The sequence below is a fragment of the Heteronotia binoei genome, chromosome 2 (assembly GCF_032191835.1).
Source record: "Heteronotia binoei isolate CCM8104 ecotype False Entrance Well chromosome 2, APGP_CSIRO_Hbin_v1, whole genome shotgun sequence".
Classification (NCBI taxonomy): Eukaryota; Metazoa; Chordata; class Lepidosauria; order Squamata; family Gekkonidae; genus Heteronotia; species Heteronotia binoei.
In genome coordinates, this window is record NC_083224.1 from 28,371,008 (window position 1) to 28,381,264 (window position 10,257).

Consider the following 10,257-nt stretch of genomic DNA (forward strand, 5'->3'; position numbering starts at 1 on the left):
GGATTGCCTTGCTGAATCAGATGGTGATCTGTTGAGTGTAACTTCCTGTTCCAACAGTCCTCATGCTTCAGCAGGTACTGGAACCAGGAGCCTGCCTGGACCAGTTCAAAGATGGGTCAGTCACTTAAATGGCTCCTCAGAATGTCCAGGTGCCAGAATGAGAGCATTTCAAATGTTGTGAGTAGTGTTCCCTCAAAGCTGAGTTAGTGTGAGCTAGCTCACAGTTTTTTTAGCCTCTGGCTCACACATTTTTGTCTTTGCTCAGGAAGGATGGCCCCAGAGCAAACTAATTTATACAGCAGCCAAATCGCTCACTCACAACTTTAATGCCAGTAGCCAATGAAGTAGAATTTTTGCTCACGAATCTCCACAGCTTAGAGAGAGCATTGGTTGTGAGTATGGGAAGCATTTGAAGAGAGCCAGTTTGTTGTAGTGGTTAAGTGCATGGACTCTTATCTGGGAGAACCGGGTTTGATTCCCCACTCCTCCATTTGCACCTGCTGGAATGGCCTTGGGTTAGCCATAGCTCTGGCAGAGGTTGTCCTTGAAAGGGCAGCTGCTGTAAGAGCTCTCTCAGCCCAGCCCACCTCACAGGGTGTCTGTTGTGGGGGAGATGATATAGGAGATTGTAAGCCGCTCTAAGGCTCTGATTCAGAGAGAAGGGCGGGGTATAAACCTGCATTTATTCTTCTTCTATGTTTTCAGTCTTTGGCTGTATTTTTTTTAAGACTAATACAAGATAAAATGAAATCATTGGCATATATTCAGCCCTGAGGTTCTGAAGACTTAATGGGAAAGGAGGCAGCAATTTCTGCTGATTTCTTGCTCCCACTGTAAGCCCACACTTTGCCCCTAATATTGTTCCTGAAGATCTGCTCACCCCCAGGAGCAACATTAGGTGGGGCCCAATAGACAATCGCAGGAGAGCAAAGCAGAAAATCCCTGCTCCACAAAGTCTGTGGATAGTTTGGTATACTCCATTTCCTTGTATTTTTATGCCGCGTTTGTCCTCTTTGAAGGAGCGGACCACAAGGAGTACATAACCTCTCCAGAGTCCACACTAGCTTCTTACAGCAATAGGCGAATAAAGTTTGCACTTTTAGACTGCACTCCATTATTTTGTTCCTGAGTGGCTTTCGAAGAATCAGGTATAAAACAGACAAAATAAAAAAGTCTAATACAAACGATAATAGTAAGATTAAATCAGAGACCAGCATAAACCCAACTGTTAAAAGCACTTTAAACATTTTGGTGATACTTTTAAAAAAATTGCTGCTATTTTTTTTTTTTTTGAGGGTGCTAAAATTCATATTGCTGCTGTTTTAGTGCAAACGATTTTTGCTTCACTGCTGCTGTATGTCATTGTTTGTGTTGGCATTTTTAAAAATGTTTTGATTGTTATAATTGTCCTATATTAGCAGTTCTGTTGGAGACAGTGGAATAGAAATAACTTAAATCAATAAACAAGCTTCTTAGAATAAAGCCGGCAGAATCTCTGTTTGGACCCACAGTATTCATACTGAAAAGCAAAAGAAAAAATCAACAGAATCACTGGGGAGGGAGTGTTTTCCCAGCACAAAAATTTAAACCTGCTCTTTCAGGAGAAGTGCAGCCCCATCCAGGATAACCTCTGATCGGCCATAGAGCCAACAGCATCTTTGTCTTATCTAGACAGGGCTTCCATTTACTGTCTACTCAGCAGGGGTGTCAGACATGTGACCCACTGGGTGGATCTGGTCTCCATAGGGCTTGTATGCTACTCAGTACTACACCACATCTAAACCACTAGAAAAGCAATCCATATTTCCTTCTTAACATGCTTTTAAGAATACACCTACCTTATCTATGGTACTCTTCAAGTGCCACATGAACTGCGGACAAGTATAGTTTAAGGAAACAGGATCTGTGTTAATGGTTAGTTTACCCTGCAAGGTGAAGAATGCAGACTTTTGGAGACTTTCGCTGAAAACACAGCTGTGCTGGCTCAGCAGTGGGTCAAATGCTGCACTCAATTCCTTACAATTCTGTACTTGACCTTCACTGACATGGCTGCACTATGGCTCATTCACATTTTACTGTTTTTTCATTCACAGTCTGTACAGTGTAAGGAGCCCCGTAGTGCAGAGTGATAAAGCTGCAGTATTGCAGTCTGAGCTGTCTGCTCACGACCTGAGTTCGATCCTGGCGGAAGCTGGGTTCAGGTAGCCAGCTCAAGGTTCACTCAGCCTTTCAGACTTCCATCCTTCCAAGGTTGGTAAAATGAGTACCCAGCTTGCTGGGGGGGAAAGTGTAGATGACTGGGGAAGACAATGGCAAACCACTCCTAAAAAGTCTGCCATTAAAATGTCATGATGTGACGTCACCCCAGAGTTGGAAACGACTGGTGCTTGCACAGAGGACTACCTACCTTTACAGTGTAGTATTTAAAAAAAAAAAAAAAGTTCCAGCCCATACCAGCTAAAATCATTTTATCCATTTGTTTGCTTAAAATATTTATTACCTGCCTTTATGGAACTGAAGGCAGCATAAAATATAATATATAAAATACATTTTAAAAATTAAAACCACAGTTTAGGACTGCTAGTAAATGAATCAAATGTGGTCCTAAATAAAACTGCCTCCTGAAGATCAACAGTGAGGGGGTCAGGTGCCCCTCCCTGAGGAGCTTTTTCCATATTAATCTTGGGGCTGCCACTGAAAAGGTCCTCTCTCGTGTACCCACCAAAGGAGCTTCTTTGATTGATGGGACAGTCAGGAAAGCATCTCCCTGTAATCTTAATCCCTGGGCAGGCACATAGAGAAGAAGACAGGCCCTCAGACACCCTGGTCCCAAGCCATGAAGAAGAGAAGGGACTGGATTTATACCCTGCCCTTCACTACATGAAAGAGTCTCAGAGCAGCTTACCATCTCCTTTCCCTTCCCCTCCCCATCCTGTGAGGTAGAGCTCTGACAGAAACTGCTCTTGAGAAGAACAGCTCTGCGAGAACTTGCGACTGACTCAAAGTGACATCAGCAGCTGCAAGTGTAGGAGTGAGGAATCAAGCCCAGTTCTCCAAGATAAGAGTCAGCACACTTAACCACTACACCAAACTGGTGTAGGGTTTTTTTGTAGGGTTTTTGATGTTTTGCTTCAGATACAAAAACATCTCTAGCCAACACTTACTGTTGGCAGACAGCATCCTACACACATACCTGCTTTTTCTTGAAGTTGCTTTTGTTGTAAGATAGTTCTGTCAGAAAGACCATTATGCGAAGAACAAGAGCGACCATTGTTATAATCCAAAAATGTTTTCACAAACTACATGAGTGGGGAAGAGAGATTATGATTCATTCCTGAGAGTATGAATCATTACAAGAGAAGTTCCACAATTAATAGGTTATAACTTTAAAAAGCATTGGTCATTATACCTCTCTTCATCATATCAGACTGTAGTAGTTCCCTCCCACCACCAGTCCAGCAATCACCTTTCCCAAGATTGGATTGAACTGCTGAAGAGGGAGATCTGAGACCATTAGCACTGGTTCTCTAACCCCCGATCTGCAAGTAATTGTGCACGCTGAGCCAGCTGTAATTCCCAGTAAGTGCGCATAAATGAAACCTTAGTTTGATACAGAATGCGTTTGATTTAAGTGGTGGAAGCCAGGGTTATGAGAAAGGTCAATGTAATGACTACTAGTATTTTTACACAGGTTTGTTCAAACCAAACTTGTGAACACAGCAGGACTGTCCAACAGGAGCCTGGGATAGAAATGGAAGGTTTAAAGCAGGGGTGGGGAACCATTTTTCTGCCAAGGGCCGTATGGATATTTATAACATCATTCGTGGGCCATAAAAAATTATCAACTTAAAAAACAGTGCTCCGCTGAGGGAGAATGATTCAGGCCAGCAAAATTAATACAAATAATTGTTTTTCTATTTGAAGTCATGTGGGGAGAGCCTAATCTGGCACAAACACACACACACACACCCAGCCTGCTGCCCTAGGCAAATGCATAGGTCCAGGGCTTTTTTGTAGAAAAAGCCCAGCAGGACTCAGTAGCATATTAGACCATATCCCCTAATATTAGCCTATTAGGTCACACCCTCATTAGCATATTAGGACACACAATCTGGGATAATCAAGTGCAAACTGAACTGTGACAATAACTTTTCCAGGCCCTGTAGCAATTCTGGACGGCCAGCCAGGCCCCAGGGAGGCTGCCGCACAGTACATCTGGGCCCTGTGATCCCTGCCTGGCCCTGGAGAGGCTGCTGCACAGCGTGGCTGGGCCCCATGATCCTCGTTGGCTAGCCAGGCCCCAGAGAGGCTGCCACATGGCTCGGTTTGGCCCAGCAGTTCCCGAGGGCCATACCAAGTGACCTCGGGGGCCGTATACGGCCCTCAGGATGGAGGTTCCCCACCCCTGGTTTAAAGAAATGGGACCAGTGGAACATGAGCTTAAAGTGAATTTTGAAGTCCTTGGCATCTGCACCTACTCAAAACTGGCACAACTCTTGGTTATATCATTCTGGTTTCCCTAACAAACCAAACATTACAAACACTGTACTCTTACCGTTTGGAAATTGCTACCAGGATACCTACTCCGATTAAAGCTGGAAGAATCCAACTGGTCCCTCTTAAAGTGAGAGCACAGAGAAAGGGTGTCCTTCGAAGAAGTTGTAATGATGGCATACGGGCAGGGCTTTTTTTGAGCAGGAGCGCACAGAAATGCAGTTCCTGCTAGCTTGGCATCAGGGGGTGTGGCCTAATATGCAAATGAGTGCCTGCTGGGCTTTTTCTTCCAAAAAAACCCTGTGTGGAACAATGTTCATGTTAGGGGGTATGGCCTAATATGCAAATGAGTTCCTCCTGGGCTTTTTCTACAAAAAAAGACCTGCATACGGGTGTCATTGTTCAAATGCATGAGTTATTTTAACTACTTTCAAATGCATAGTAGTAACTACTTTCAAATGCATTTGAAGGAAAAGCCCAGCAGGGACTCATTTGCATAGTAGGCCACACCCCCTGATGCCAAGCCAGCTGGTACTGTGTTACTGTGTGTTCCTGCTCAAAAAAAGCCCTGATTATTTTTGCTGCAATTCATTGCTATTCTTATTTGGCAAATACTATATTCAACAAGCGTCCATTTTGCCCAGATTCTAGAATATATTTAAACCTCAAGAACAGTGTAAAAAGAAGCCATAACCTCTCACTGCTCTAAATGCACGCATTTTCCTTTTAATTCTGCACTTTCAGGATACGCGGTGGTCTCAAAAAGAACTGCCTCCTTCATTTACCAGTATCACTCTATTTAATTTTTCTCCAGGGCTTGAAAGTTAATGTTTTCAGGCATTTTTTGTCATGGCTTACAAATTTTAGTCTCCCCATCTATTCCTTTCATCACTCATAGAACACACCCTTACTTTTTTCTGTCAAATAATTTGCTGGGCTACAGATGCAGCATTTTTATATACTCTGCACAAAGAAGCAATTATTTGTCCATTTCCATTTTGTCCGACAGCCAGGAATCTGTTATCGGCTGGCATCAATTACACAACCTTTGAAATTGTTTTAAGTTACATAGTAAGGCAAACTCATCTGGTTTTAGGATAGCGTGGAAAACAAAGCATAAAACCACAGTTTTGTTTCATCTGCTTCAGGGCAAAAACAGGCTAGCCTGTTTGGAGATCTTGCACGGGTGACACCCAAAGCTTATACCTTCTTCTGCCATGAAAAGAGCTGCTTTACTTTTACTGTACTTAAAAAAAAAATCATTTTTATTTGTGCAGTAGATCTGAGAAACAGAACAAAGTGGTGGGACGTTGAGGACTGATGGGAAGGTGGAAACTGCTGCTATGTTGGCCCAAAAGCGAAAGACAAATTGGCTACACCAAGCAGTGTGCCAGCAAAACAAAAAACATGACAGGTGACATATGACAGCTTTCGTGTCATAAAAAGCCCCAATGCATTTCGCTGTACAAGCTTTGTCAGGGGGGAATTTATAAAAAAATAATTTTTGCATTGAATGCAAATAGTAGAAAAACCCCACTGTAAAAATTATTGCAGGCTATTAAAATTAATCTCATTTTTAAAGGCAGGCTCAAAATTAAGCTCAATAAAGTACCCATTAAGTAGAATACAGTTGAGATGAAAAGGCTATATGCTGGACATGAAGCAAGGCAATACAAATGTATAAAGCAAATGCTGCCTGGAGAATTCACTTATGGCCAAATCTTTCCACAGCAATGGGGTTCTATTAAGGAATGGAGAATGACAGAGTGCTTTTTGAAGAGAGTTTATCTGAGCCGCATCAGAAGTCCTTTTCTCCCCACTTGCGCTGCCTCTTCCCCAAATCTCACAGTTGCACATTTTCCTCTTCCTTCCACCAGTCCTCCTCATTGTAGGCTTTCCTTCCTCCAGCCCTCCCAGTCATGTACTCCTACCCCAGCCATGCAGATCCCTGTCTCTCCCTTCACCCTTTTCACATGTTCATATTTGTTTTGTGGGAGGAGAAGGAGTTGGTTTTATACCCTCCTTTCACTACCTGTCCCCAAGGAGTCTCAGAGTGGCTTACAATCTCCTTCCCTTCCCCTCCCCACAGCAGATACCCTGTGAGGTAGGTGGGGCTGAGAGAGCTCTGAGAGATCATGAGAGAACAGCTCTGAGAGAACTATGACTGACCCAGCTGGCTACATGTTGAGGGGTGGGGAATCAAACCCAGTTCTCCAGTCTGCCGCTCTTAACCACTACCAGGGGTAGGGACGTTGGCTCTCCAGATGTTTTTTGCCTACAACTCCCATCAGCCCCAGCCAGCATGGCCAATGGCTGCGGCTGATGGGAGCTGAAGGCAAAAAACATCTGGAGAGCCAACATTCCCTACCCCTGCACTACACCATATTGGCACTGTGGGAGTGTGTGTGTGTATCCTGCAATTAGGGATGCCAGCCTCCAGGTGGGCCCAAGGGATCCCCTGGAATTACAGATCTCCAGACTACAAAGATCAGTTCCCGTGGAGAAAATGTCTGCTTTGGAGGGTGGATTCTAAGCATTGTTCCCCACAGAAGTCCCTGTCCTCTTCAGGATCCGTCCCCAAATCTTCAGGCACTTTCCAGCCCGGATCCTACTCTCCCATCCCCTCACCAGTGGCAAGAAGGGGCCTCACAACCCCACATTAAAATTTGTTCTTTTTTGAGTTTCGTTTTGATTCTATCTTTAAAATTAATTTCAATAACTGGTGATAATTTTTATTGTAGGTTCTTTCTACTATTTGTATCCAACGTAAAATTGCGTTTTTATACATCCCCCCAAGGAAGCTTGTATGGTAAAACACTTTGGGATTTTGGATGACAGTATATATGTCCTAAGCAAAGCTGTTGATAATGGGATATTTTGGTGGACATTGATTCATAGGGCAACCATGAGTTGGAGGTGACTTAGTGTTCCCCACCTCCAGGTACTGGCAGGAGATCTCCCAGTATTAAAACCAGTGTTCCCTCTAAGCTGAGTTAGTGTGAGCTAACTCACAGATTTTTGGCCTCCAGCTCACACATTTTTGTCTTAGCACAGGAAAAATAGCCCAGAACAAACTAATTTATGCAGTAGCTCACAACTTTAATGCCAGTAGCTCACAGAGTAGAATTTTTGCTCACAAAGCTCCATGGCTTAGAGGGAACATTGATTACAACTGATCCCCAGGTGATAGACATCAGTTCACCTGGAGAAAATGGCTGCTTTGGAAGGTGGACTCTATGATATTATACCCCATTGAAGTCCTTTCCCTCCCCAAACCCCGCCCTTCTCAGGCTCCACCCCCAAAATCTCCAAATAGTTCCCAACCCGGAGCTGGCAACCCTAAGGTGACTTGACAGCACTTCATACACACAAACATACTTGGGTGCACACACACACATACATATACATGCATACATACATACATATATATGTGTCTGTGTGTGTGTGTATACACACACACACTTATGGGGTCACCATGATTTGGCTGTGACTTGACAGCACTTTCTACCTCCACCACCACACTTTTTTCCTGAAAATCTGGAGATTACTTTAAATTCACAGAAATATATATATCCTGCCCTATGAGCCCCCCCCCCGAACCCACAAGGGGGCAGCCATGGGAATTACACATATGATCCTTCTGAATAGTTCATCAAATTGTAAAAGTGCACTCAGTTAATGTATGCAGCCATATTATTACCTGAAATATATACCCTTTCGCTGAATATGAAAGTATATATCATATAATGTGGACAAGCCCCATTTTAGATAAGAAATATTCTGCTACAGTAAAAATTGGCTTAGTATACCGTTCCAGTTTCAAGTGATGTGATTAGGTGACTCAGCAGCAGCACATATGTATTAATGCCTGGAGCTCAGAGTATCACATTCTTTGATGACCAAAAAAAACACTCGCCCACAGATATTTAATTTAATGAACACATTTATTCCCAAAGTGACAAATTTCACTACCAAATGCATGAAGTCTAAATGGCCTCATAACCACTGGAATAATCTGAAAGAAGAACAAGCATTAACAAGTCTAAGACAAGTTACCCTGACCCACTTCTGGTGTTTTTTAAAAAAAGGTTTTTTTCTGTCATGATAATATTTTCAATTAATACTTGTTTCTGAGTCCAATCCTCTGGGACGATCTTTTGCACACTCCCTACCGAAATGCATGACAACAGCTTCAGTGAGGAAAACATACAGGTAAAGTGCTTAAAAACCTACACCTGTTAGGGTTGCCAGGTCTGTGTTGGAAAATATCTGGAGATTTTGGGGGTGGATCTGGGAGAGAACAAGGTTTAGGGAGGGAGGGGCCTCAGCATGGTACAGTGCCATAGACTCCACCCTTCAAAGCAGCCATTTTCTCCAGGGGAGCTGATCTCTGCCAGCTGGAGATCAGCTGTAAAAGTCTCCAGGCCCCACCGGGAGGCTGCCAACCCTAACACCTGTCCAGCTGTGCTACATGTTAAGTCCCTCTCACCCAAAACACACACACACTGTATATACGGTTGCAAACCTTCAAGTGGTGGCTGGAGATCTCCTGCTGTTACAACTGATCTCCAGGCGACAGAGATCAATTCCACTGGAGAAAATGGCCACTTTGAATGGCATTATACCTCAACTAGGAATAAAGCCTATTGTGAGGAAAATACAACAGGCTCTAGAAAGAAGCTCTAGGCGAGTGCCCCCCCTACTGTCTTCCCACCCACCCAAGATGGCTGTTTTCGATACTGGAATTGATCTGACTTCAGCTTTCCATCTCCTCCCCCTCCCTGCAGCCTCTACCAACGAAAAGTACAGTCTTTCTTCACAGTGTGGACCAAAGCAGCTTACATCATTCTCCTGTCTTCCTTTTGATCTGCACAACAACCCTGTGAGATAGGTTAAGCTGATAGTCTGTATGGTCCAAAGCAGGAGGAAAATGACCTCAGCAGGGTATAATGACACAGAGTCCACCCTGCAAAACAGCCATTTTCTCCAGAGGAAGTGATCTCTGCCATCTGGAGAGCAGCTCTGATTCTGAGTGATCTCCAGCCCTTACCTGGAGATTCAACCAAATAAATCAAAACCACTCTGTGAAATATATATTTACAAAATGTGATTCATACAAGAAAAAAGTGCCATTCAGCAACCTCATCATTTTAAATACCGCATGTGCATATTTATGCACATATATATATCTCAGTCCAAATCATAAATAAATCCAAGACATGAATCCAAAAAGAGCTCTAACGGACAGTTTCCAGTGTAAAGCTCGTTTTGGACCGTCAGGTCCTTCCTCCAAGGAGTGTCTTGCAGAACTTGAGGTATATGTGTAGAGTACTTCACAATGTTCAGATCTTTCACAAATTTATGCACAAAATTGGAACGTTCCAATTCATTTCTGATGCACAGGTCTCCAGCTGTCAAGTCTAGCATGACCCTGAGCCTTATTCCAGTGTCAATGTCAAGCAGGCTTCCTGTTTTTCCACGTTGACTAGTTTGGCCCTCCATTTATGTTCAAAGACTCGGGCAAAGCTAGATTATCCCCCCCCCCCCCCCCAGTTGAAGTTTACAACCAGGAAGAAAAAACTAACTGCTTCCTTGCCTCTCATCAATTCTTAAGCATAGGTGTTTGACTTGTAACTAAAGGTGGGGTCAAAAGCACCATCTGCTAGAAAGTTTTCAGTAAAATGAGTGAGGCCTCTTGTTGCTGGTCATGTTCCTTGTCATGCCTAATTTCATTACAAGACATGTAGCAATTAATGTTGTCAT